Source organism: Lethenteron reissneri, unplaced genomic scaffold (genome assembly GCF_015708825.2).
Source record: "Lethenteron reissneri isolate LAM-NWPU_2019-01 unplaced genomic scaffold, ASM1570882v1 scaffold_84, whole genome shotgun sequence".
Lineage (NCBI taxonomy): Eukaryota > Metazoa > Chordata > Hyperoartia > Petromyzontiformes > Petromyzontidae > Lethenteron > Lethenteron reissneri.
In genome coordinates this window covers 84,423-111,016 of record NW_026892373.1, presented here as the reverse complement: position 1 = coordinate 111,016, position 26,594 = coordinate 84,423, and the positions used below count along the sequence as shown (strand labels likewise).

The 26,594-nt window shown below is 42.1% G+C and overlaps 4 non-coding genes across 4 annotated transcripts; all 4 read right to left on the bottom strand.

Moving 5' to 3' along the window:
* Window positions 1-9,199: 9,199 nt before the first annotated feature.
* On the bottom strand, window positions 9,200-9,271 carry TRNAA-CGC (transfer RNA alanine (anticodon CGC)). The gene has a single exon. It is a non-coding gene; the product is annotated as a tRNA-Ala (tRNA).
* Window positions 9,272-10,634: 1,363 nt separating this feature from the next.
* On the bottom strand, window positions 10,635-10,706 carry TRNAA-UGC (transfer RNA alanine (anticodon UGC)). Its single transcript has one exon. It is a non-coding gene; the product is annotated as a tRNA-Ala (tRNA).
* A 13,268-nt stretch (window positions 10,707-23,974) lies between these two features.
* Window positions 23,975-24,046, bottom strand: TRNAA-CGC (transfer RNA alanine (anticodon CGC)). Its single transcript has one exon. It is a non-coding gene; the product is annotated as a tRNA-Ala (tRNA).
* Window positions 24,047-25,409: 1,363 nt separating this feature from the next.
* On the bottom strand, window positions 25,410-25,481 carry TRNAA-UGC (transfer RNA alanine (anticodon UGC)). The gene has a single exon. It is a non-coding gene; the product is annotated as a tRNA-Ala (tRNA).
* Window positions 25,482-26,594: the final 1,113 nt, after the last annotated feature.

The window sequence follows — 26,594 nt, the reverse complement described above, 5'->3', positions numbered from 1 at the left end:
GGTGTTGTTGAGAGTTAAAGGCGACCTCTAAGGTGCGTGGATGTCTGGCTTAAATCGCCAAGAAGCAAACTCTTACCAACGTCTAACTGAGACACAGTAACGTCTCCTAAGTCGGACTACACACGCGTTTACCAGTGTATCCACTAACAAAGACACTTACTTGTTGATGCACCGCATATCGATGTCCCTGTAACCCGTCTGAAGAGATCGCCACGAACTCTCCCGAAGCGAAGTCGCCAACCAGTCGCCAAGCAATCGTGCTCGCCAAGCTGGGTCTCGTGGAAGAAGGGTTATCTGCAGAGCGGGGAGTCGAGCGTCTATCCTCAGCAAAATCCGTCTCTAAATGACCTTGAGGTCTGATTTTAAGTCCCTTTAAACTTCGCTCTAGCATCCAAATCTTTTGTTCTCAAATTGGTCTTCATGGACTTTGCATTCAATTGTAATTTTACACTAACAATCCGCATATAAAGTAACATAATACGTATGTACATATCACTGAATAATTGTACACTTCCGTTTGAATACGGATGTGCATCTACATGCATAATTCCATGATTCGTGTTAATTTGCTAATATTCACCCCCCAATGTCCTCTAAACTTCTGCAAGTTTAGAGGTTGATAAAGTGACATACAGTCTGAAGTATCAAAATTGGTGATCTCGAGCTTGATTTGGAATAAGATGTGCAAGTTTATACTGTACTGATTTTGTTTTATAAATATATTTAAGGACAATCGTGTTGAGCGGGGTGTTTCTAGAAAACGACTGTTTTATATAAAAAATTCTGCCATTTGTTCGTGTAGTCGAACGCAATCCCTTTGTACTTACACTGCTGTGTATGTACACTCGTGTGTGTATGTATGAAGCAGTGTGTATGCACATTCGTGTATGTTTCTACCGCGCTGTGTATGTCCACTCGTGTGTGGGTGTGTGTACATGAGAGTGTATGTGTACTCGTGTATGATTATGTATTGGAACAAACAAATTATTTTTTATATTGTGTCGTAGAAATAATTGAGGGGCAACGTGGTAGGAATGCGACCCCATGCAGTTGGATCCTGCGAGATGGCTGGATGTACTGAGCCCTGACGCCAATTCCTCTTTCGACCCCATGCAGTTGGATTCTGAGAGATGGCTAGATGTAGTGGATATAATCAGCGCTGACGACAATTCCACTTTCGACCCCATGAAGTTGAATCCGGAGAGATGGCTGGATGTAGTGGAGTGGCTGAAGACTCAAACGTATTGAGTACATCCGTTAACTGTTACCCTGTGTATATTCGTGTCTCTTAGATATTTTTTTAGTGATTTCCAGTACTCCGAGCTAGAGTGATGTTGTGAATACTCTATAATGTGTTCAGATGAAAGTCTTCCTTTTAGGTTCCATAAGTGTTCACTTATTTCACGATGGCAACAATTTTATACTTCGATAGATACATTGCTTCGTCTGGTAATTGGATCATCGGGGCTGTTAAATGGCTGGTGCTTATGCTGGAAGGTGATGTGGTGTGATGCGCAGTGGTTCAATTCCTGATGTTACTCTCGTTGTTAAGTGATTTTGTTGAGCTAAAGTTGGAGAAAGACTGTGTTCACAACTTTGCTCAATATAAAAAAAGAATAATTTTCCTCATTGTTTAATTAAAACTACTGCAGATTATCGGTTTCAGGATGTACGTGGATTTCAGGTTCGTTGTTCCTGTGTTTGATGGCTTTGACTTCAGGATGAATATCTTCAATGGATGAAGACGTTAATGGAGAATGATACATCGATGTTTGCTTGTTTGATTTTGAGAATATTTTAAACTATTAAATTCCATGAAAGTAAAATAATTTGTCTCGATCCACAACTGTTTGACCAAATGAATATTAATAAAGATTTCGATACGAGTTTTAACGTCAATATTATTGCAGATTAAAAAACAACCTGATAAAAAAAAATGACTGATCGTACGTTATTGCTACCATATCCTTCCTTAAAAACACACGGACGAGTAGACATGCACACACGAGTGTGCATCCAAGCACCACTATGTATACAGCGATGTGCATACACACACGAGTGTGCATATACAGGCGTGTACATACAGACATACAATGCAGTGTACACATACACGCGAGTGTGCATGCACAGCATTATTAACGTTAATAATTTTTTTGCAGATGAATAAAAATCTGATTTTTCAAAAGTTATTTTGATACTTCAGACTGTATGTCGATGTTAAATCCTCTAAACCTGCAGCAGTTTAGAGGACATTGTCGGGTGAATATTAGCAAATTCACAGGAAGCACGGACTTATGCATGGAGATGTACATTTTTATTCAAACGGAAGCTTACAATTATGCAGTGGGATGCACATATATATTAAGGTTTAATTACAATGGCCAGATTAGATAAGCTATGTTGATTGATATGCGGATTGTAAATGTAAAACAAATTACAATTGAACGCAAAGTCCATGATAGGCCAAGCCGTAAACAAAGGATTTGTGCTTGCTAACAGCACTTGCCCCAAAAGTCTCACGAAGGCTATATGGGTTTTTTTTGGTCTTTGTGTGTGTGTCGACATGCTTCTGGGTGAGTGTCTGTGTGAGAGACACTGATCTATCAGCGCTGAGATCCTTAATGCTCCCCCCAGATTTGACTATCTCACGTGGTTCGTAATGACCTTGTCGGAAACTTGGACAATTCCATGCAATGTGTGTGTTTTATATTGTCCTTATAAAACAAAGTCAGTAAAGTATAAACTTGCACATCTTATTCGAAATCAAGCTCGAGATCTCCAATTTTGATATTTCAGACTGTATGTCGCTTTATAATCCTCTGAACTAGCAGCAGTTTAGATGTAATTGGTAGGTGAATATTAGCAAATTAATACGAAGCACGGAATTATGCATGGAGATGCACATCCTTATTCAAACGGAAGTGTACAATTATGCAGTGAGATGTACATACGTATTATGTTGCTAGATATGCGGATTGTTAATGTAAAAATTAACAATTGAAAGCAAAGTCCATAATAGGCCAAGTCAAGAACAAAGGATTTGAATGCGAGAGCGAAGATATAAGGGGCTTAAAATCAGACCTCAAGGTCATTTCGAGAGGGATTTTGCTGAGGATAGACGCTCGACTCCTCGCTCTGCAGATAACCCTTCTTCCACGAGACCCACCCTGGTGAGCACGATTGCTTGGCGACTGGTTGGCGACTTCGCTTCGGGAGAGTTCGTGGCGATCTCTTCAGACGGGTTACAGGGACATCGATACGCCGTGCATCAACAAGTAAGTGTCTTTGTTAGTGGATAAACTGGTAATCGCGTGTGTAGTCCGACTTACTGTGTATCGGTTAGACGTTGGTAAGAGTTTGCTTCTTGGCGATTTGAGCCAGACAACCACACAGCTTAGAGGGTGCCTTTTACTCTCAACAACACCCACGACAGTTTCTCTGCTCTGAAGAATCAGTCACATGGAGCAGAAAACTCTACACAGCGCCACACAAACACTGGCAAGAAGCGGTTCAATTGCTCTCTTTGTGGGAAGGCATTTTCACGGAAACAAAAACTTCACACTCACCAGAACACACACACGGGCGAAAAGCCGTTCAATTGCTCTGTGTGTGGGAAGGCATTTGCAGATTCATCAAATTTTCACCGTCACCAGAAAACACACTCGGGTGAGAAGCCGTTCAATTGCTCTGTGTGTGGGAAGGCATTTGCAGATTCATCAAATCTTCACCGTCACCAGAAAACACACTCGGGCGAGAAGACGTTCAATTGCTCTGTGTGTGTGAAGGCATTTGCCCGTAAAGCAGATCTTCACACTCACCAAAAAACGCACTCGGATGAGAAGCCATTCAATTGTTCTCCGTTGGAGAGGACACGGTCATCGCCCCGAAACAAGCATGAGAAGATCAGCAAAAATAGGGAAGTGAAATCAAAAGGTGAAAAACAAAGTGCTGCAATGAGTTCAGCAAAAAATGCATCTTTCGAACCTATGCAGGTGGATACTGAGAGATGCGTGGATGTAGTGGATGTACTGAGCCCTGACGACAATTCCTATTTCGACCCCATGCAGTTGGATCCTGCGAGATGGCTGGATGTACTGAGCCCTGACGCCAATTCTTTTTTTGACCCCATGCAGATTGATAATGAGAAATGGCTGCTGGAGTGGCTGGATAATCAAAGTATTGAGTACTTCTGTTAAAGTCCTGGAATGTGCACGTTTGGGTCTCTGTTAGATTGATGTATTAGGTGCAACTGATTACATCAGTGATTTCCAGCACTACTCCAAGCTAGTGTTATTATTTTAACAAAACCGATTGATTGCTCTGTGTGTTGGAAACATTTTCACGGTCAGCAACACTTCACAGGCATCATCAAACAAAGAGTACAAATGTTGTCATGAGTCCTAAACGAAATTCCTCTTTCGACCCCATGCAGTTGCATCCTGAGAGATGGCTTGATGTAGTGGAGTGGCTGGAGAGTCATATTCGTGTCTCTTATATATTGTTTCGGTGATTTCTAGGACTTAAAGCGAGAGTGATGTTGTGAATGCTCTGCATTGTGTTCAGATAAAAGTGTTCCTGATAAATTTCTGGATGACAACAATTTTATACTTCGATAGATACATTGCTTCGTCTCGTCGTTAGATCATCGGGGCTGTTAAATATGTGGTGTTTATGGTAGAAGTTGCCATGTGTTGTCATCTTCTCACAGCTACTGATCTGGGTGTGCCGTCTTGTTTTAGGATTTGCCCATTCCTGTTATTCATTTTGTCGTGGTGTTTGTGTGGAATTCCGTGTCTTGAGTGTTGAGGTTTATTGTAGACTTCGTCACGTTAAGGTGGTGCTTTGTAGTCCTATCGGATTACTTGTTGATGTGGTGTGATGTGCAGTGGTTGTGAGGTGTTTCAATTCCTGATTTTACTCGAGTGGTTAAGTGGTCTTGTTGAGCTAAAGTTGGAGAAAGTCTGTGATCACAACTTTGCTCAATATTTTAAACATGTTTATTAATTTTCATGATTGTGTAATAAATTAATTAACTTCAAATAATAGGTTTCAGAGTGTGAGTGGATTGCACGTTCGTTGTTCCTGTGTTTGATGGCTTGGACTTTTGGACGAATGGCTTCAGTGGAAAAGGACGTCAAAGGGGAAATCGACGTTTCCTTGTTTGATTTTAAGAATATCTTTTAACTGTTGAATTCCTATTGGGAAATAATTTGCCAAGTTCCTTTCCTGTTTGAGCCTGCGTATTAATAAAGATTTCGATACGAGTATTAACGTGAGTTTTCTTGCAGATTAATAAAGACCTGATTTGTTTTTAAAGATGACTGATCTACGTTATTGCTACCATAGTTTTCCTTTAAAAAAACACGGGCGAGTAGACATACACACACGAGTGTGCATCCAAACACGACTGTATATACAGCGTTGTACATTCACACACGAGTGTGCATGTGTTTCTACGAGTTTTAACGTTAATATACTTGCAGAACAATAAAGACCTGCTATGTTAAAGATGACTGATCGTCCCTTATTGCTACAATGTTCATAGCGAACACGTGTGGAGGCGAGTTTCAGGTGAAGCATCTCCATCACACAAGTTTACCCTTACCTGGCAGCATCGTGGCAGTTCGCTGGTCACACTCACGAGCTGTAGGGGCGGGGCTCTGTCTGCTCAGTGGCGCTGTTTTCATTCATTTAGCACCACGAGCGGGGAGTCTCATCCCTGTAGTTCCCTGTTGTGGTGGCGCATTCCTACCACGTTTCCCCTAAATTATTTGGACGACACAATATAAAAACAATTAGTTTGTTCCAATACATAATCAAACACGAGTACACATATCCACTCCCATGTACACACACCCACACACGAGTGGACATGCACAGAAGTACAGATCCATGTACATACAAACAGTAGTATACTTGTATAGCGGGGGTTTGTCATTATTTTCACAGGTTAAGCTGACAATATGAATCTTAGATGCCCCGCTGCGTGGTCAACACATCTATGCTTCTATATAAGGAACAAAACAGTGAGACTTCCCAAATCTGGCTGTCGACTGATGAAGCTAGTTTTAATTACAGGCGAAACGTCGTACTCAGATTGTAAATGTTGTGGCTTGGCTCTCCAACACACCGGTGTGCTGTGCTAGTGACAAATTTGCATGTTCTGTTTACGTGACAACCCTTACTAGTTGATTTGTCGAGTGGTGGCGGGTTTCAACTACACATTTGTATATTTAAGCGATCTTTCAGATGAATATTTAAAGTCCACTCATTTTCTAGAAGCACCCCGCTCAACACGATTGTCCTTAAATATATTTATAAAACAAAGTCAGTACAGTATAAACTTGCACATCTTATTCTAAATCAATCTCGAGATCACCAATTTTTGATATTTCAGACTGTATGTCGCTTCATAATCCTCTAAACTTGCAGCAGTTTAGAGGACATTGGGGGTGAATATTAGCAAATTAATACGAAGCACGGAATTATGCATGGAGATGCACATCCTTATTCAAACGGAAGTGTACAATTATGCGTGAGATGTACATACGTATTATGTTGCTAGATATGCGGATTGTTAATGTAAAATTAACAATTGAATGCAAAGTCCATAATAGGCCAAGTCGAGAACAAAGGATTTGGATGCTAGAGCGAAGTTATAAGGGGCTTAAAATCAGAACTCAAGGTCATTTCGAGAGGGATTTTGCTGAGGATAGACGCTCGACTCCCCGCTCTGCAGATAACCCTTCTTCCACGAGACCCAGCCTGGCGAGCACGATTGCTTGGCGACTGGTTGGCGACTTTGCTTCGGGAGAGTTCGTGGCGATCTCTTCAGACGGGTTCCAGGGACATCGATACGCCGTGCATCAAAAAGTAAGTGTCTTTGTTAGTGGATAAACTGGTAATCGCGTGTGTAGTCCGACTTACGAAACGTTACTGTCTCTCGGTTAGACGTTGGTAAGAGTTTGCTTCTTGGCTATTTGAGCCAGACATCCACGCACCTTAGAGGGCGCCTTTAACTCTCAACAACACCCGCGACAGTTTCTCTGCTCTGAAGAATAATTCACATGGAGCAGAAAAACTCTCCACAGCGCCACACAAACACTGGCAAGAAGTGGTTCAATTGCTCTCTTTGTGGTAAGGCATTTTCACGGAAACAAAAACTTCACAGTCACCAGAACACACACACGGGCGAGAAGCCGTTCAATTGCTCTGTGTGTGGGAAGGCATTTGCAGATTCATCAAATTTTCACCGTCACCAGAAAACACACACGGGCGAGAAGCCATTCAAGTGCTCTCTTTGTGGGAAGGCATTTGCACAGTCGGCAACACTGAACAATCACCAGAAAACACACTCGGGCGAGAAGCCTTTCAATTGCTCCGTGTGTGGGAAGGCGTTTTCGCGGAAATCAACTCTTAACACTCACCAGAAAACACACACAGGTGAGAAGCCATTCAATTGCGCTGTGTGCAGGAAGGCATTTGCACAGAAATCATATCTTCACAGGCACCAGAAAACACACAAGGGCGAGAATCCATTCAATTGTTCTCCGTTGGAGAGGACACGGTCATCGCCCCGAAACAAGCATGAGAAGATCAGCAAAAATAGGGAAGTGAAATCAAAAGGTGAAAAACAAAGTGCTGCAATGAGTTCAGCAAAAAATGCATCTTTCGAACCTATGCAGGTGGATACTGAGAGATGCGTGGATGTAGTGGATGTACTGAGCCCTGACGACAATTCCTATTTCGACCCCATGCAGTTGGATCCTGCGAGATGGCTGGATGTACTGAGCCCTGACGCCAATTCTTTTTTTGACCCCATGCAGATTGATAATGAGAAATGGCTGCTGGAGTGGCTGGATAATCAAAGTATTGAGTACTTCTGTTAAAGTCCTGGAATGTGCACGTTTGGGTCTCTGTTAGATTGATGTATTAGGTGCAATTGATTACATCAGTGATTTCCAGCACTACTCCAAGCTAGTGTTATTATTTTAACAAAACCGATTGATTGCTCTGTGTGTTGGAAACATTTTCACGGTCAGCAACACTTCACAGGCATCATCAAACAAAAAGTACAAATGTTGTCATGAGTCCTAAACGAAATTCCTCTTTCGACCCCATGCAGTTGCATCCTGAGAGATGGCTTGATGTAGTGGAGTGGCTGGAGAGTCATATTCGTGTCTCTCTATTTTTTTGGTGATTTCTAGTGATGTTGTGAATGCTCTAAAATGTGTTCAGATGAATGTCTTCCTTTTAAGTTCCAGTGTTCACTGATTTCAGAATGACAACAATTTTATACTTTGGACGAATGGCTTCAGTGGAAAAGGACGTCAAAGGGGAAATCGACGTTTACGTTTCCTTGTTTGATTTTAAGAATATCTTTTAACTGTTGAATTCCTATTGGGAAATAATTTGCCTTGTTTCTTTCCTGTTTGAGCATGCGTATTAATAAAGATTTCGATTCGAGTATTAACGTGAGTTTTCTTGCAGATTAATAAAGACCTGATTTGTTTTTAAAGATGACTGGTCGTACGTTATTGCTACCATATTGGTTGGACAGCACATTCGTGCACGACAGAAAGCTCGCGGTCACGTGATGCACTTCAACCAATCCCTGAACGTACAAGTTCGGGAGGGGCGATGCACGACAGACAAATAATCCCTGGTGGGCAGTGTGAAACTGTTGCTCCTACCTGTGTAATTCCACTCGTTGAGTTATCCTTCAGCGATGATGACTCCAGACCGATTTTCTTCTCACCCACTCCGTTCGACCACCACTCGGCAGGTCACAACACTTTTCTCTCGGCTTCCTCCACGCACTGTTCAAATTTTGAAGTCCATCTTACGGTTTCAATTCTAATTATCTTGCTAATTTCTATAAATATTTTGATTTCACACTTGATGATGCTTGCTTGTGTTGCAGTCGAAACGTCGTGATAATTTTGTTTGATATTTTTATTATTTTATGATTTCCCTTCTACGTGACTTGGCCGAAAAAAACAATAATATGAATGCCATAAACATGTTAACTCTTATGTACTACAACTTTGATTGTCGTGCTGTTCATTGCTGACCGTATGACATGTTGGTCTTCTGGATCTATGCTCAGCAACCATAACGAATGAAAACAAGCATGCGTTTTGTGCAGGCCACGCATATTCCTTCGAGTAAAATTGTCCACTGGCAAAATATCACCTCGTGGAGATGCCGGGGATTGAACCCGGGGCCTCACACATGCGAAGCGTGCGCTCTACCACTGAGCTACATCCCCATGGTGGCTCAACCTGGGCTCAGTTCCACCTCGGTACGGGGTGAAACGTCGTCATCAGCTTCTTCCTCTCCCTCGTCACCCCACTCACTCTCCTGTTGGCCCTGGGCCCTGTACACTTCGGGTCTGCACAGAGTCCAAGCAAAATGTATTTCTTTGAAAGAAATAGAAATAACAAGCATACATGTGGATCGATACTATGATGCTTTCCCAATTTATTTATTATTGGAAATATTTAATTCGGAAATAAAAAAGTTTTTGGATACTTTTAAGCACTGGTTTTCAGCTCCGAAATTTTAAGTAAACAATTTGATCACTGTGTGCATCGCTAGTTATACAAATAGCAAGTTCCTGAAATCAACACAAATTCACCCTCAGGTATCGTTCATATAGGGTTATACTGGTAGGAAGCACCTGGTTCCACCAGCCCACAGGGGATTATTGTGTGGAGAGGGGAGGGTGGTGAGGGACTGGGTGGAGGAGGGTGGGGGAGGGTGGGGAAGGGCTGGTCACCCCGTGGTGCCCTTATAAAACTCAACGTTTAACCGACTCACGCCGGCTTGTGCCCAACCTCACTGTTGGCCATATTGGCGAAATACACCACGCCGCCGTTGACCCTGGCCATTGACCGAGCAAACCAACGTTCCTTCCAGCTCCCTCCGCAGGAATCTGTTTACGAGAGTTCATGTGCACCCCGATTACAGGGACATGGACACAGCCAATTGATTTTGAAAATCAACCTTTGTTGGAAACATAAATAAATAAACTTCCAACATGGATTCCAGATCCAACATGGAGATGCCGGGGATTGACCCCAGGGCCTCACACATGCGAAGCGTGCACTCGACCACTGAGCTACAGCTCCATTCTGGTTCTACAGGGGCGCAGTTTCACCTCGGTACGGGGTGAAACTTCGTCATCAGCTTCTTCCTCTCCCTTGTCACCCCACTCACTCTCCTGTTGGCCCTGGGCCCTGGACACATCGAGTCTGCACAGAGTACAAGCAAAATGTATTTCTTTGAAACAAAAGAAATAACAAGAATACATGTGGATGGATAATATAATGCTGTCCTAATTAATTTATTATTGGAAATCTTTTATTCGGAAATAAAAGTGTTCTGGATACTTTTAAGCACTGGCTTTCATCTACAAATGTTTAAGTAAACAATTTGATCACTGTGTGCATCGCTAGTTATAGAAATAGCGAGTTCCTGAAATCAACACAAATTCATCCGAAGGTATCGTTCATATAGGGTAATATTTACGAGATTTCATGTGCACCCCTATTACAGGGACATTGACACAGCCAATTGATTTTGGAATTCAAACTTTGTTGGAAAAAATATTTAAATAAAAGCTTCCGAGATGGAGATGCCGGGGATTGAACCCAGGGCCTCACACATGCAAAGTGTGCGCTCTCCCACTGAGCTACATCCCCACCACGCTGGCAGCCAGCCAGGTAGCCAGCCCCCTGAACTATCGGCCCCTCCCCTGACCCTCCTCCCTTAGGCACCTCCCCTGACCCTCCTCCCTTAGGCACCTCCTCTCTCCGTACCCGGCAGTAGGTCTTCACCAATCAAAGAGCTGTTTATGTTATATATTTATTTATGCACGACAGACAGACAGTCAGACAGACAGACAATAAATCTCTGGTGGGCAGTGTGGAACATTGTTCCTACCTGTAAAATCCGCTACCTCATCGGCGGTGCCGGACGGTAACGCTGCGGTGGATGTGAGCAATGTCCTGGAGGGAAGGCTCGTAGCCACCACAGAGGCCCACGAGGTCTCTGGACGGGTGCGAGGCGCTGGTAACCTCCCCATATTCAATGCAATAATCATTTAAAAAAAACATCCAAAATATTAAACACATACACACGAGTTTAACACGTAGGATTTCGGGGCCAATACCATCCATAAGAGGTTGTTAGGTTAGATCGCTGAAGTATATAAATGTGTCTTTAAATTAAAACATTAAATAAATGCATGCCGACAAAGGGCAGCATACTTCAATAGAGCGCAGCTGCGTGGTCAACACATCTATGCTTCAATATAAGCAACGAAACAGTGAGACTTCCCAAATCTGGCTGTCGACTGATGAAGCTAGTTTTAATTACATATATTTAAGCGATCTAACCCAAAAAACATTAATATGGACATAATTACAAACCACGCTTACACGCTAAACTATTCAGATCATTGTTTAAAGTTCATGGCAGAAATTATAATATAAAACACTCGTTTTCTAGAAACACCCCGCTCAACACGATTGTCCTTAAATATATTTATAAAACAAAATCAGTACAGTATAAACTTGCACATCTTATTCCAAATCAAGCTCGAGATCACCAATTTTGATATTTCAGACTGTATGTCGCTTTATCATCCTCTAAACTTGCAGCAGTTTAGAGGACATTGGGGGGTGAATATTAGCAAATTAACACGAATCATGGAATTATGCATGGAGATGCACATCCTTATTCAAACGGAAGTGTACAATTATGCAGTGAGATGTACGTATGTATTATTTTGCTAGATGTGCGGATTGTTAGTGCAAAAATTACAATTGAATGCAAAGTCCATGATAGACCAAGTCGAGAACAAAGGATTTGGATGCTAGAGCGAAGTTTAAAGGGGCTTAAAATCAGACCTCAAGGTCATTTCGAGACGGATTTTGCTGAGGATAGAAGCTCGACTCCCCGCTCTGCAGATAACCCTTCTTCCACGAGACCCAGCCTGGCGAGCACGATTGCTTGGCGACTGGTTGGCGACTTCGCTTCGGGAGAGTTCGTGGCGATCTCTTCAGCCGGGTTACAGGGACATCGATCCGCCGTGCATCAGCAAGTAAGTGTCTTTGTTAGTGGATAAACTGGTAATCGCGTGTGTAGTCCGACTTACAAAACGTTACTGTGTCTCGGTTAGACGTTGGTAAGAGTTTGCTTCCTGGCGATTTGAGTCAGACATCCACGCAGCTTGGAAGGTGCCTTTTGCTCTCAACAACATCCGCGACTGTTACTCTGCTCTGAAGAATCAGCCACATGGAGCAGAAAAACTCTCCACAGCGTCACGCACACACGGGTAAGAAGCCATTCAATTGCGCTGTGTGTGGTAAGGAATTTTCACTGAAACAAAATCTTCACACTCACCAGAAAACACACACGGGCGAGAAGCCGTTCAATTGCGCTGTGTGTGGGAAGACATTTGCACAGAAATCACATCTTCACAGTCACTAGAAAACACACACGGGTGAGACGCCATTCAAGTGCTCTGTGTGTGAGAAGTCATTTTCACGGAAATCAACTGTTAACAGACATCATAAAACACACACCGGCGAGAAGCTATTCAATTGTTCTCCGTTGGAAAGGACACGGTCATCACCCCGAAACAAGCATGAGAAGATCCGCAATGAAGTGAAGTGAAATCAAAAGGTGAAATACAAAATGCTGCAATGAGTCCTGAAAAAAATGCATCTTTCGAACCTATGCAGGTGGATCCTAAGAGATGCGTGGATGTAGTGGATGTAATGAGTCCTGACGACAATTCCTCTTTCGACCCCATTCAGTTGGATCCTGCGAGATGGCTGGATGTACTGAGCCCTGACGACAATTCCTATTTCGTTGTTCCTGTGTTTGATGGCTTGGACTTCTGGACGAATGGCTTTTAAGAATATCTTTTAACTGTTGAATTCCTATTGGGAAATAATTTGCCTAGTTCCTTTCCTGTATGAGCATGCGTATTAATAAAGATTTCGATACGAGTATTAACGTGAGTTTTCTTGCAGATTAATAAAGACCTGATTTGTTTTTTAAAGATGACTGATCGTATGTTATTGCTACCATATCCTTCCCTAAAAAAACGGATAAGAAGACATATACACACGAGTGTGCATCCAAACACGACTGTATATACAGCGGTGTGCATTCACACACGAGTGTGCATGTGTTTTTACAAGTCTCAACGTTAATATACTTGCAGAACAATAAAGACCTGCTATGTTAAAGATCACTGATCGTCCCTTATTGCTACAATGTTCATAGCGAACACGTGTGGAGGCGAGTTTCAGGTGAAGCATCTCCATCACACAAGTTTACCCTTACCTGGCAGCATCGTGGCAGTTCGCTGGTCACACTCACTACGTCACACTCACGAGCTGTAGGGGCGGGGCTCTGTCTGCTCAGTGGCGCTGTTTTCATTCATTTAGCACCACGAGCGGGGAGTCTCATCCCTGTAGTTCCCTGTTGAGGTGGCGCATTCCTACCACGTTGCCCCTCAATTATTTGTACGACACAATATAATACATTAATATTAGTTTACAGGCCATTGTAAATGTGCAAACTACCTTGCTTTTTCAGTATATGTAAGGACACGTGTTGATATGGGTGCATCAAAACAACCAAGGTGATTTGTTCTATTCAATCCACGACAATGAATACAATTGCTATTCTCTTTGGTTCTTTCGGTAAAGTCATGTAGATTATCTAGCTGGATTATTTTTGTCCGCCTGAGTACGACCGCTTGTGTTGCGATCGAAACGTCGAGATTTAATATTTTATTATTTTTATATCTACGTGATTCCTGCAGTCACGAAAGCTTCAAATCAAGATCACAATTACTCTCATAAACTTTTATTAATTATCTAAATGGTAGCACATCTTCACAATTACCAAAAAACACACACGGGCGAGAAGCAATCTTGCTCGCCAGGCTGGGTCTCGTGGAAGAAGAGTTATCTGCAGAGCGAGGAGTCGAGCGTCTATCCTCAGTAAAATCCCTCTCGAAATGATCTTGAGGTCTGATTTTAAGCCCCTTATAACTTCGCTCTCGCATCCAAATCCTTTGTTCTCGACTTGGCCTATTATAGTCTTTGCATTCAATTGTTAATTTTTACATTAACAATCCGCATATCTAGCAACATTACGTATGTACATCTCACTGCATAATTGTACACTTCCGTTTGAATAAGGATGTGCATCTCCATGCATAATTCCGTGCTTCGTGTTAATTTGCTAATATTCACGACTCACCCATTGACACGACGGTCAATGGTACAGTGTATAATAACAAATAGTATAACATTTATATGCTTAATACAATGTACAGAGCAGTGGCGGCTCGTCAATAGAGGGCGCAGGGGCGCCGCCCCCATCAATATTCAAGAAATATACATATGCAAAATTTATATAAAAATACATAAATAAAATATTTTTTTCATACGATGTGCCGGCTGGTAGTAAGAAAAGCATCAGCATTTAATAAAAACTGGCTTTAATCGGTCAACTATTTTCTATGTTTTTCAATGTGTTTCATGCGGGGCGCCGGACAAATGGATGTCTATGTGAGACTTTACATTTTCGGACAGCATGTGACCTGAAGCTGGTCTCTAATTGGTTTCTTAAAGATTCTCCTCGGGGCGCAAGTCGTTGCGTCCCTGGCCAATCAGAATTGGATACATGTTATTTTATCCAATCTGATTGGTTCTCGTCACCTGTCATTCAAATTTACGCTGTAGGCCACTACTGCGAGTGCGAAGGCGACACCACTTTGACACTTGCTAGGCTGATCAAATTTTTTGTGTAAACAATGGCAGCAGTTCATCCAAATTCTGTAATTTATTTACAAAAAAACCCTTTCACAAGGCTTTCGCTGGAAGAAATAAAAAAGATAAAGGATCTCGGACCGGACCAACCCGATTTACAAATCCAGCAGCAGGCCAGTGACAGAGGACGAAGCTACACACGAAGCTTCACCCGCGCTTGTTATGAGAAACGGAGGTGGCTGGCTGGATGTGATGTTAGCAATTCTCTTTTTTGTTTTCCCTGTCTTTTATTTCAAAGTGTCGGCACTGAAGTTTTGTGGACAACGACGGGGGTAAGAGACCTCAAACATCTCTCTGACAAATGCAAACGTCATGAAAGTAGCCGCAGCCATATTGATAATAGCATGAAACTAACGTTTTTATGTTCAAGTAGGAAACATGCTTTTTGGTACTTTGGTCTGAAATGTATATAAAAGAGAAACATTTATGTTCAAGTAGGAAACATGCTTTTTGGTACTTCTTTTGGTCTGAAATGTAAATAAAGATCATCAAAATTTATATTCAAGTAGTCAAAATGGTTTTTGGTACTGCTTTATATTTATTTGCCCCCCTCAATAAAATAAAAAAAATGCGCCCCCCCAAAAATAAATATCACCAGCCGCCACTGGTACAGAGTAATATATAGTATCGTAATTATATAGTGAACATATAGCAGTGTGATACACATTAGGGTGGGTAGAATAATACATCATGTTATGTTAAAATGTTTATAGCAATACAGTATATAATGTAATGTTGTGTTTGTCTATGGCAGTATATAGTACGGTGTAGACTCGTGTCATGTAAGAGAACAAAGTTTAGATGGAAGCATATTATATTATTTTTACGACGTAGAATTGTAATGTATTACTTACTGTTAGTAACCCAGCTTATTGTAGAGTATAGTAAGTATACTGATGATGCTATGTAGTTTATACTTTAGTTGTTTAAGCGTGGTGGTGTTTCATTCAGACGCTGTCTCCCCGACAGACCTGGTCTTCACCTGAGGACAGCTGTGTGCGTTGTGGCCGAAACGTCGTAAGAATTATTTATTTGTATTATTTCCCTTATACTTGACTTTACCGAAAGAACCAAAAAGATGATTAATCGATGTTTACGTGTTTGATTTGAGAATATTTTATAACTGTTGCATTCCTGAAAGTGATATAAATTTCCTAGTTTGTTAACCGTTTGACCAAGCGAATTGATACAAACATTTAATGCGAGTTTTACTGTTAATATTCTTGCAAATCAATACAGACCTGATTTGTTTTTAAACATGGCTGATCGTACGTTATTGCTACCATTTCCTTCCTTAAAAAAAACACGGACGAGAAGACATACACACACGAGTGTGCATCCAAACACGACTGTATATACAGCGGTTTTATACTTCGATAGATATATTGCATCGTCTCGTAGTTTGATCATCGGCTCTCTTAAATATGTGGTGTTTATTGTAGAAGTTGCCATGTGTTGTCATCTTCTCACAACTACTGATGTGGGTGTGCCGTCTTGTTTTAGGATTTTCCCATTCCTGTAATTAATTGTGTCGTGGTGTTTGTGTTGAATTCCGTCTCCTGAGTGTTGAGGTTTATTCTAGACTTCGTCACGTTAAGATGGTACTTTGTAGTACTATCGGATTACTTGTTGATGTGGTGTGATGTGCAGTGGTTGTGAGGTGGTTCAATTCCTGATTTTACTCTCGTGGTTAAGTGGTCTTGTTGAGCTAAAGTTGGAGAAAGTCTGTGATCACAACAATATTTTAAACATGTTATTGAATTTTCATCATTGTGTAATAAATTACATCACTTCAAATAATAAGTTTCAGAGTGTGCGTGGATTGCACGTTCGTTGTTCCTGTGTTTGATGGCTTGGACTTCTGGACGAATGGCTTCAGTGGAAAGGACGTCAAAGGGGAAATCGACGTTTCCTTGTTTGATTTTAAGAATCTGTTTTCACTGTTGAATTCCTATTGGGAAATAGCATGCGTATTAATAAAGATTTCGATACGAGTATTAACGTGAGTTTTCTTGCAGATTAATAAAGACCTGATTTGTTTTTAAAGATGACTGATCGTACGTTATTGCTACCATATTTTCCTTCAAAAAAACACGGACGAGTAGACGTGCACAAACGAGTGTGTTTCTACAAGTCTTAACGTTAATATACTTGCAGAACAATAAAGACCTGATAATTTAAAGATGACTGATCGTCCCTTATTGCTACATATTTAATGAGTGTATTGAAGTCATGGGTGTAGTTTATTTGCATGAAGTCGTTTTCAAGTTCATACTTCCATTTGCTTGCCATTGCTACGACACACTGTTTCGGATTATTCTTCCCATTTATGAAATCTCGCTCTAATCATTATCTTCATGAACTTATTTGCATTTAATTGCTATTCACTGTACTAAAGCTCCTCATATCTAGCAACATACCTAAGCTCATATGGCCATTGTGCTTAAGCCTAAGTAAGAATATGCTGAATCATCGTTCGCTTCCGTTTGAATAGGGATGGGCATCTCCTTGAATAAGTATGTACATGTTGTTAGTTTGCACATTTACAATGGCCTGTAAACTGTGATCAATTTATCGACTTTATCTATGAAAATAAGTATAAAATGTTGCAATGCTTTATAGCGTGGTGACTTGATTTTATGGATATTTTTAAGGACTCTTGTTGATGGTGTGTCTAACCAACGAGGGTTATTTGTAATATTCCATCAATTAAAATGGTTACAATTGCTCTGGATACCCATCTGGATGGTATAGTTTGTAAGTGTTGTTTATTATTATAACCATTATCAGTCTATAGCAGTGTGTATTTACACTGATGTGTATGTACAGTGATGTGTGTGTTTTTATTTACCACGTGTTCTCACGGTAAGTGCATTGAATGTGGAGGGGTTACCAGCCCCTCGCAACAGTCCGGAGACCTCGTGGGCCTCTGTGATGTCTATGAGCCTTCCCTCTCGGACATTGCACACATTGACCACAGCGTTACCGCTCTGCACCGCCGATGAGGTAGGGGGTTGTTTTTACAGAACTTTACTCGTGGGCAGGGGAATGCCAAACAACAGGGAGTGTGGCTCTTCTTTTGAACAAAATAATGAAGGGGCAAACCGTGGCGGTGAGCTGTAGGAAGGTGTATGCCCCACGCGTGGAGTGGTGATTGTTCCTGCCTGCACTGAAGGTGAACATCAGTGTCGGGATGCGGGCAAGGCCGATTAGTCATATGCCTTTCATAATATCCCATATTATAACCATACTGCTCGAATGAATAAGAACTGCGGGCTGCGGGATTTGAATTGCATTATAATCACTCGTATCACATTGTGGTCGTTATTAGATTCACACAATCCACTGCTGGATCTGCCCTCTCAATGGATTCGAGAGTAGGATGGTGACAGCGCCGCAGCTGGATGCAGTCCCGGATCGCTCTCACAGTTTATCAACCGTAACCACACCTCGTACCTTACCCACTTCCTTCTTCACTCACCACCGCTCTTCTTACTTTCATCTTCTATCATATAATTTATTTTATTATTTCCATTATTACTTTGGCGTCGCCCGAGTTTTGGGTGGCGGCAGATCCCTGCACCCAACCCCGCCAGCCTCCGTGTTCACTGCACACGCCCCGCGGTGCGACAACAAATCTTCACCGTCACCAGAAAACACACTCGGGCGAGAAGACGTTCAATTGCTCTGTGTGTGAAGGCATTTGCCCGTAAAGCAGATCTTCACACTCACCAAAAAACGCACTCGGATGAGAAGCCATTCAATTGTTCTCCGTTGGAGAGGACACGGTCATCGCCCCGAAACAAGCATGAGAAGATCAGCAAAAATAGGGAAGTGAAATCAAAAGGTGAAAAACAAAGTGCTGCAATGAGTTCAGCAAAAAATGCATCTTTCGAACCTATGCAGGTGGATACTGAGAGATGCGTGGATGTAGTGGATGTACTGAGCCCTGACGACAATTCCTATTTCGACCCCATGCAGTTGGATCCTGCGAGATGGCTGGATGTACTGAGCCCTGACGCCAATTCTTTTTTTGACCCCATGCAGATTGATAATGAGAAATGGCTGCTGGAGTGGCTGGATAATCAAAGTATTGAGTACTTCTGTTAAAGTCCTGGAATGTGCACGTTTGGGTCTCTGTTAGATTGATGTATTAGGTGCAACTGATTACATCAGTGATTTCCAGCACTACTCCAAGCTAGTGTTATTATTTTAACAAAACCGATTGATTGCTCTGTGTGTTGGAAACATTTTCACGGTCAGCAACACTTCACAGGCATCATCAAACAAAGAGTACAAATGTTGTCATGAGTCCTAAACGAAATTCCTCTTTCGACCCCATGCAGTTGCATCCTGAGAGATGGCTTGATGTAGTGGAGTGGCTGGAGAGTCATATTCGTGTCTCTTATATATTGTTTCGGTGATTTCTAGGACTTAAAGCGAGAGTGATGTTGTGAATGCTCTGCATTGTGTTCAGATAAAAGTGTTCCTGATAAATTTCTGGATGACAACAATTTTATACTTCGATAGATACATTGCTTCGTCTCGTCGTTAGATCATCGGGGCTGTTAAATATGTGGTGTTTATGGTAGAAGTTGCCATGTGTTGTCATCTTCTCACAGCTACTGATCTGGGTGTGCCGTCTTGTTTTAGGATTTGCCCATTCCTGTTATTCATTTTGTCGTGGTGTTTGTGTGGAATTCCGTGTCTTGAGTGTTGAGGTTTATTGTAGACTTCGTCACGTTAAGGTGGTGCTTTGTAGTCCTATCGGATTACTTGTTGATGTGGTGTGATGTGCAGTGGTTGTGAGGTGTTTCAATTCCTGATTTTACTCGAATGGTTAAGTGGTCTTGTTGAGCTAAAGTTGGAGAAAGTCTGTGATCACAACTTTGCTCAATATTTTAAACATGTTTATTAATTTTCATGATTGTGTAATAAATTAATTAACTTCAAATAATAGGTTTCAGAGTGTGAGTGGATTGCACGTTCGTTGTTCCTGTGTTTGATGGCTTGGACTTTTGGACGAATGGCTTCAGTGGAAAAGGACGTCAAAGGGGAAATCGACGTTTCCTTGTTTGATTTTAAGAATATCTTTTAACTGTTGAATTCCTATTGGGAAATAATTTGCCAAGTTCCTTTCCTGTTTGAGCCTGCGTATTAATAAAGATTTCGATACGAGTATTAACGTGAGTTTTCTTGCAGATTAATAAAGACCTGATTTGTTTTAAAAGATGACTGATCTACGTTATTTCTACCATAGTTTTCCTTTAAAAAAACACGGGCGAGTAGACATACACACACGAGTGTGCATCCAAACACGACTGTATATACAGCGTTGTACATTCACACACGAGTGTGCATGTGTTTCTACGAGTTTTAACGTTAATATACTTGCAGACCAATAAAGACCTGCTATGTTAAAGATGACTGATCGTCCCTTATTGCTACAATGTTCATAGCGAACACGTGTGGAGGCGAGTTTCAGGTGAAGCATCTCCATCACACAAGTTTACCCTTACCTGGCAGCATCGTGGCAGTTCGCTGGTCACACTCACGAGCTGTAGGGGCGGGGCTCTGTCTGCTCAGTGGCGCTGTTTTCATTCATTTAGCACCACGAGCGGGGAGTCTCATCCCTGTAGTTCCCTGTTGTGGTGGCGCATTCCTACCACGTTTCCCCTAAATTATTTGGACGACACAATATAAAAACAATTAGTTTGTTCCAATACATAATCAAACACGAGTACACATATACACTCCCATGTACACACACCCACACACGAGTGGACATGCACAGAAGTACAGATCCATGTACATACAAACAGTAGTATACTTGTATAGCGGGGGTTTGTCATTATTTTCACAGGTTAAGCTGACAATATGAATCTTAGATGCCCCGCTGCGTGGTCAACACATCTATGCTTCTATATAAGGAACAAAACAGTGAGACTTCCCAAATCTGGCTGTCGACTGATGAAGCTAGTTTTAATTACAGGCGAAACGTCGTACTCAGATTGTAAATGTTGTGGCTTGGCTCTCCAACACACCGGTGTGCTGTGCTAGTGACAAATTTGCATGTTCTGTTTACGTGACAACCCTTACTAGTTGATTTGTCGAGTGGTGGCGGGTTTCAACTACACATTTGTATATTTAAGCGATCTTTCAGATGAATATTTAAAGTCCACTCATTTTCTAGAAGCACCCCGCTCAACACGATTGTCCTTAAATATATTTATAAAACAAAGTCAGTACAGTATAAACTTGCACATCTTATTCTAAATCAATCTCGAGATCACCAATTTTTGATATTTCAGACTGTATGTCGCTTCATAATCCTCTAAACTTGCAGCAGTTTAGAGGACATTGGGGGTGAATATTAGCAAATTAATACGAAGCACGGAATTATGCATGGAGATGCACATCCTTATTCAAACGGAAGTGTACAATTATGCGTGAGATGTACATACGTATTATGTTGCTAGATATGCGGATTGTTAATGTAAAATTAACAATTGAATGCAAAGTCCATAATAGGCCAAGTCGAGAACAAAGGATTTGGATGCTAGAGCGAAGTTATAAGGGGCTTAAAATCAGAACTCAAGGTCATTTCGAGAGGGATTTTGCTGAGGATAGACGCTCGACTCCCCGCTCTGCAGATAACCCTTCTTCCACGAGACCCAGCCTGGCGAGCACGATTGCTTGGCGACTGGTTGGCGACTTTGCTTCGGGAGAGTTCGTGGCGATCTCTTCAGACGGGTTCCAGGGACATCGATACGCCGTGCATCAAAAAGTAAGTGTCTTTGTTAGTGGATAAACTGGTAATCGCGTGTGTAGTCCGACTTACGAAACGTTACTGTCTCTCGGTTAGACGTTGGTAAGAGTTTGCTTCTTGGCTATTTGAGCCAGACATCCACGCACCTTAGAGGGCGCCTTTAACTCTCAACAACACCCGCGACAGTTTCTCTGCTCTGAAGAATAATTCACATGGAGCAGAAAAACTCTCCACAGCGCCACACAAACACTGGCAAGAAGTGGTTCAATTGCTCTCTTTGTGGTAAGGCATTTTCACGGAAACAAAAACTTCACAGTCACCAGAACACACACACGGGCGAGAAGCCGTTCAATTGCTCTGTGTGTGGGAAGGCATTTGCAGATTCATCAAATTTTCACCGTCACCAGAAAACACACACGGGCGAGAAGCCATTCAAGTGCTCTCTTTGTGGGAAGGCATTTGCACAGTCGGCAACACTGAACAATCACCAGAAAACACACTCGGGCGAGAAGCCTTTCAATTGCTCCGTGTGTGGGAAGGCGTTTTCGCGGAAATCAACTCTTAACACTCACCAGAAAACACACACAGGTGAGAAGCCATTCAATTGCGCTGTGTGCAGGAAGGCATTTGCACAGAAATCATATCTTCACAGGCACCAGAAAACACACAAGGGCGAGAATCCATTCAATTGTTCTCCGTTGGAGAGGACACGGTCATCGCCCCGAAACAAGCATGAGAAGATCAGCAAAAATAGGGAAGTGAAATCAAAAGGTGAAAAACAAAGTGCTGCAATGAGTTCAGCAAAAAATGCATCTTTCGAACCTATGCAGGTGGATACTGAGAGATGCGTGGATGTAGTGGATGTACTGAGCCCTGACGACAATTCCTATTTCGACCCCATGCAGTTGGATCCTGCGAGATGGCTGGATGTACTGAGCCCTGACGCCAATTCTTTTTTTGACCCCATGCAGATTGATAATGAGAAATGGCTGCTGGAGTGGCTGGATAATCAAAGTATTGAGTACTTCTGTTAAAGTCCTGGAATGTGCACGTTTGGGTCTCTGTTAGATTGATGTATTAGGTGCAATTGATTACATCAGTGATTTCCAGCACTACTCCAAGCTAGTGTTATTATTTTAACAAAACCGATTGATTGCTCTGTGTGTTGGAAACATTTTCACGGTCAGCAACACTTCACAGGCATCATCAAACAAAAAGTACAAATGTTGTCATGAGTCCTAAACGAAATTCCTCTTTCGACCCCATGCAGTTGCATCCTGAGAGATGGCTTGATGTAGTGGAGTGGCTGGAGAGTCATATTCGTGTCTCTCTATTTTTTTGGTGATTTCTAGTGATGTTGTGAATGCTCTAAAATGTGTTCAGATGAATGTCTTCCTTTTAAGTTCCAGTGTTCACTAATTTCAGAATGACAACAATTTTATACTTTGGACGAATGGCTTCAGTGGAAAAGGACGTCAAAGGGGAAATCGACGTTTACGTTTCCTTGTTTGATTTTAAGAATATCTTTTAACTGTTGAATTCCTATTGGGAAATAATTTGCCTTGTTTCTTTCCTGTTTGAGCATGCGTATTAATAAAGATTTCGATTCGAGTATTAACGTGAGTTTTCTTGCAGATTAATAAAGACCTGATTTGTTTTTAAAGATGACTGGTCGTACGTTATTGCTACCATATTGGTTGGACAGCACATTCGTGCACGACAGAAAGCTCGCGGTCACGTGATGCACTTCAACCAATCCCTGAACGTACAAGTTCTGGAGGGGCGATGCACGACAGACAAATAATCCCTGGTGGGCAGTGTGAAACTGTTGCTCCTACCTGTGTAATTCCACTCGTTGAGTTATCCTTCAGCGATGATGACTCCAGACCGATTTTCTTCTCACCCACTCCGTTCGACCACCACTCGGCAGGTCACAACACTTTTCTCTCGGCTTCCTCCACGCACTGTTCAAATTTTGAAGTCCATCTTACGGTTTCAATTCTAATTATCTTGCTAATTTCTATAAATATTTTGATTTCACACTTGATGATGCTTGCTTGTGTTGCAGTCGAAACGTCGTGATAATTTTGTTTGATATTGTTATTATTTTATGATTTCACTTCTACGTGACTTGGCCGAAAAAAACAATAATATGAATGCCATAAACATGTTAACTCTTATGTACTACAACTTTGATTGTCGTGCTGTTCATTGCTGACCGTATGACATGTTGGTCTTCTGGATCTATGCTCAGCAACCATAACGAATGAAAACAAGCATGCGTTTTGTGCAGGCCACGCATATTCCTTCGAGTAAAATTGTCCACTGGCAAAATATCACCTCGTGGAGATGCCGGGGATTGAACCCGGGGCCTCACACATGCGAAGCGTGCGCTCTACCACTGAGCTACATCCCCATGGTGGCTTAACCTGGGCTCAGTTCCACCTCGGTACGGGGTGAAACGTCGTCATCAGCTTCTTCCTCTCCCTCGTCACCCCACTCACTCTCCTGTTTGCCCTGGGCCCTGTACACTTCGGGTCTGCACAGAGTCCAAGCAAAATGTATTTCTTTGAAAGAAATAGAAATAACAAGCATACATGTGGATCGATACTATGATGCTTTCCCAATTTATTTATTATTGGAAATATTTAATTCGGAAATAAAAAAGTTTTTGGATACTTTTAAGCACTGGTTTTCAGCTCCGAAATTTTAAGTAAACAATTTGATCACTGTGTGCATCGCTAGTTATACAAATAGCAAGTTCCTGAAATCAACACAAATTCACCCTCAGGTATCGTTCATATAGGGTTATACTGGTAGGAAGCACCTGGTTCCACCAGCCCACAGGGGATTATTGTGTGGAGAGGGGAGGGTGGTGAGGGACTGGGTGGAGGAGGGTGGGGGAGGGTGGGGAAGGGCTGGTCACCCCGTGGTGCCCTTATAAAACTCAACGTTTAACCGACTCACGCCGGCTTGTGCCCAACCTCACTGTTGGCCATATTGGCGAAATACACCACGCCGCTGTTGACCCTGGCCATTGACCGAGCAAACCAACGTTCCTTCCAGCTCCCTCCGCAGGAATCTGTTTACGAGAGTTCATGTGCACCCCGATTACAGGGACATGGACACAGCCAATTGATTTTGAAAATCAACCTTTGTTGGAAACATAAATAAATAAACTTCCAACATGGATTCCAGATCCAACATGGAGATGCCGGGGATTGACCCCAGGGCCTCACACATGCGAAGCGTGCACTCGACCACTGAGCTACAGCTCCATTCTGGTTCTACAGGGGCGCAGTTTCACCTCGGTACGGGGTGAAACTTCGTCATCAGCTTCTTCCTCTCCCTTGTCACCCCACTCACTCTCCTGTTGGCCCTGGGCCCTGGACACATCGAGTCTGCACAGAGTACAAGCAAAATGTATTTCTTTGAAACAAAAGAAATAACAAGAATACATGTGGATGGATAATATAATGCTGTCCTAATTAATTTATTATTGGAAATCTTTTATTCGGAAATAAAAGTGTTCTGGATACTTTTAAGCACTGGCTTTCATCTACAAATGTTTAAGTAAACAATTTGATCACTGTGTGCATCGCTAGTTATAGAAATAGCGAGTTCCTGAAATCAACACAAATTCATCCGAAGGTATCGTTCATATAGGGTAATATTTGCGAGATTTCATGTGCACCCCTATTACAGGGACATTGACACAGCCAATTGATTTTGGAATTCAAACTTTGTTGGAAAAAATATTTAAATAAAAGCTTCCGAGATGGAGATGCCGGGGATTGAACCCAGGGCCTCACACATGCAAAGTGTGCGCTCTCCCACTGAGCTACATCCCCACCACGCTGGCAGCCAGCCAGGTAGCCAGCCCCCTGAACTATCGGCCCCTCCCCTGACCCTCCTCCCTTAGGCACCTCCCCTGACCCTCCTCCCTTAGGCACCTCCTCTCTCCGTACCCGGCAGTAGGTCTTCACCAATCAAAGAGCTGTTTATGTTATATATTTATTTATGCACGACAGACAGACAGTCAGACAGACAGACAATAAATCTCTGGTGGGCAGTGTGGAACATTGTTCCTACCTGTAAAATCCGCTACCTCATCGGCGGTGCCGGACGGTAACGCTGCGGTGGATGTGAGCAATGTCCTGGAGGGAAGGCTCGTAGCCACCACAGAGGCCCACGAGGTCTCTGGACGGGTGCGAGGCGCTGGTAACCTCCCCATATTCAATGCAATAATCATTTAAAAAAAACATCCAAAATATTAAACACATACACACGAGTTTAACACGTAGGATTTCGGGGCCAATACCATCCATAAGAGGTTGTTAGGTTAGATCGCTGAAGTATATAAATGTGTCTTTAAATTAAAACATTAAATAAATGCATGCCGACAAAGGGCAGCATACTTCAATAGAGCGCAGCTGCGTGGTCAACACATCTATGCTTCAATATAAGCAACGAAACAGTGAGACTTCCCAAATCTGGCTGTCGACTGATGAAGCTAGTTTTAATTACATATATTTAAGCGATCTAACCCAAAAAAACATTAATATGGACATAATTACAAACCACGCTTACACGCTAAACTATTCAGATCATTGTTTAAAGTTCATGGCAGAAATTATAATATAAAACACTCGTTTTCTAGAAACACCCCGCTCAACACGATTGTCCTTAAATATATTTATAAAACAAAATCAGTACAGTATAAACTTGCACATCTTATTCCAAATCAAGCTCGAGATCACCAATTTTGATATTTCAGACTGTATGTCGCTTTATCATCCTCTAAACTTGCAGCAGTTTAGAGGACATTGGGGGGTGAATATTAGCAAATTAACACGAATCATGGAATTATGCATGGAGATGCACATCCTTATTCAAACGGAAGTGTACAATTATGCAGTGAGATGTACGTATGTATTATTTTGCTAGATGTGCGGATTGTTAGT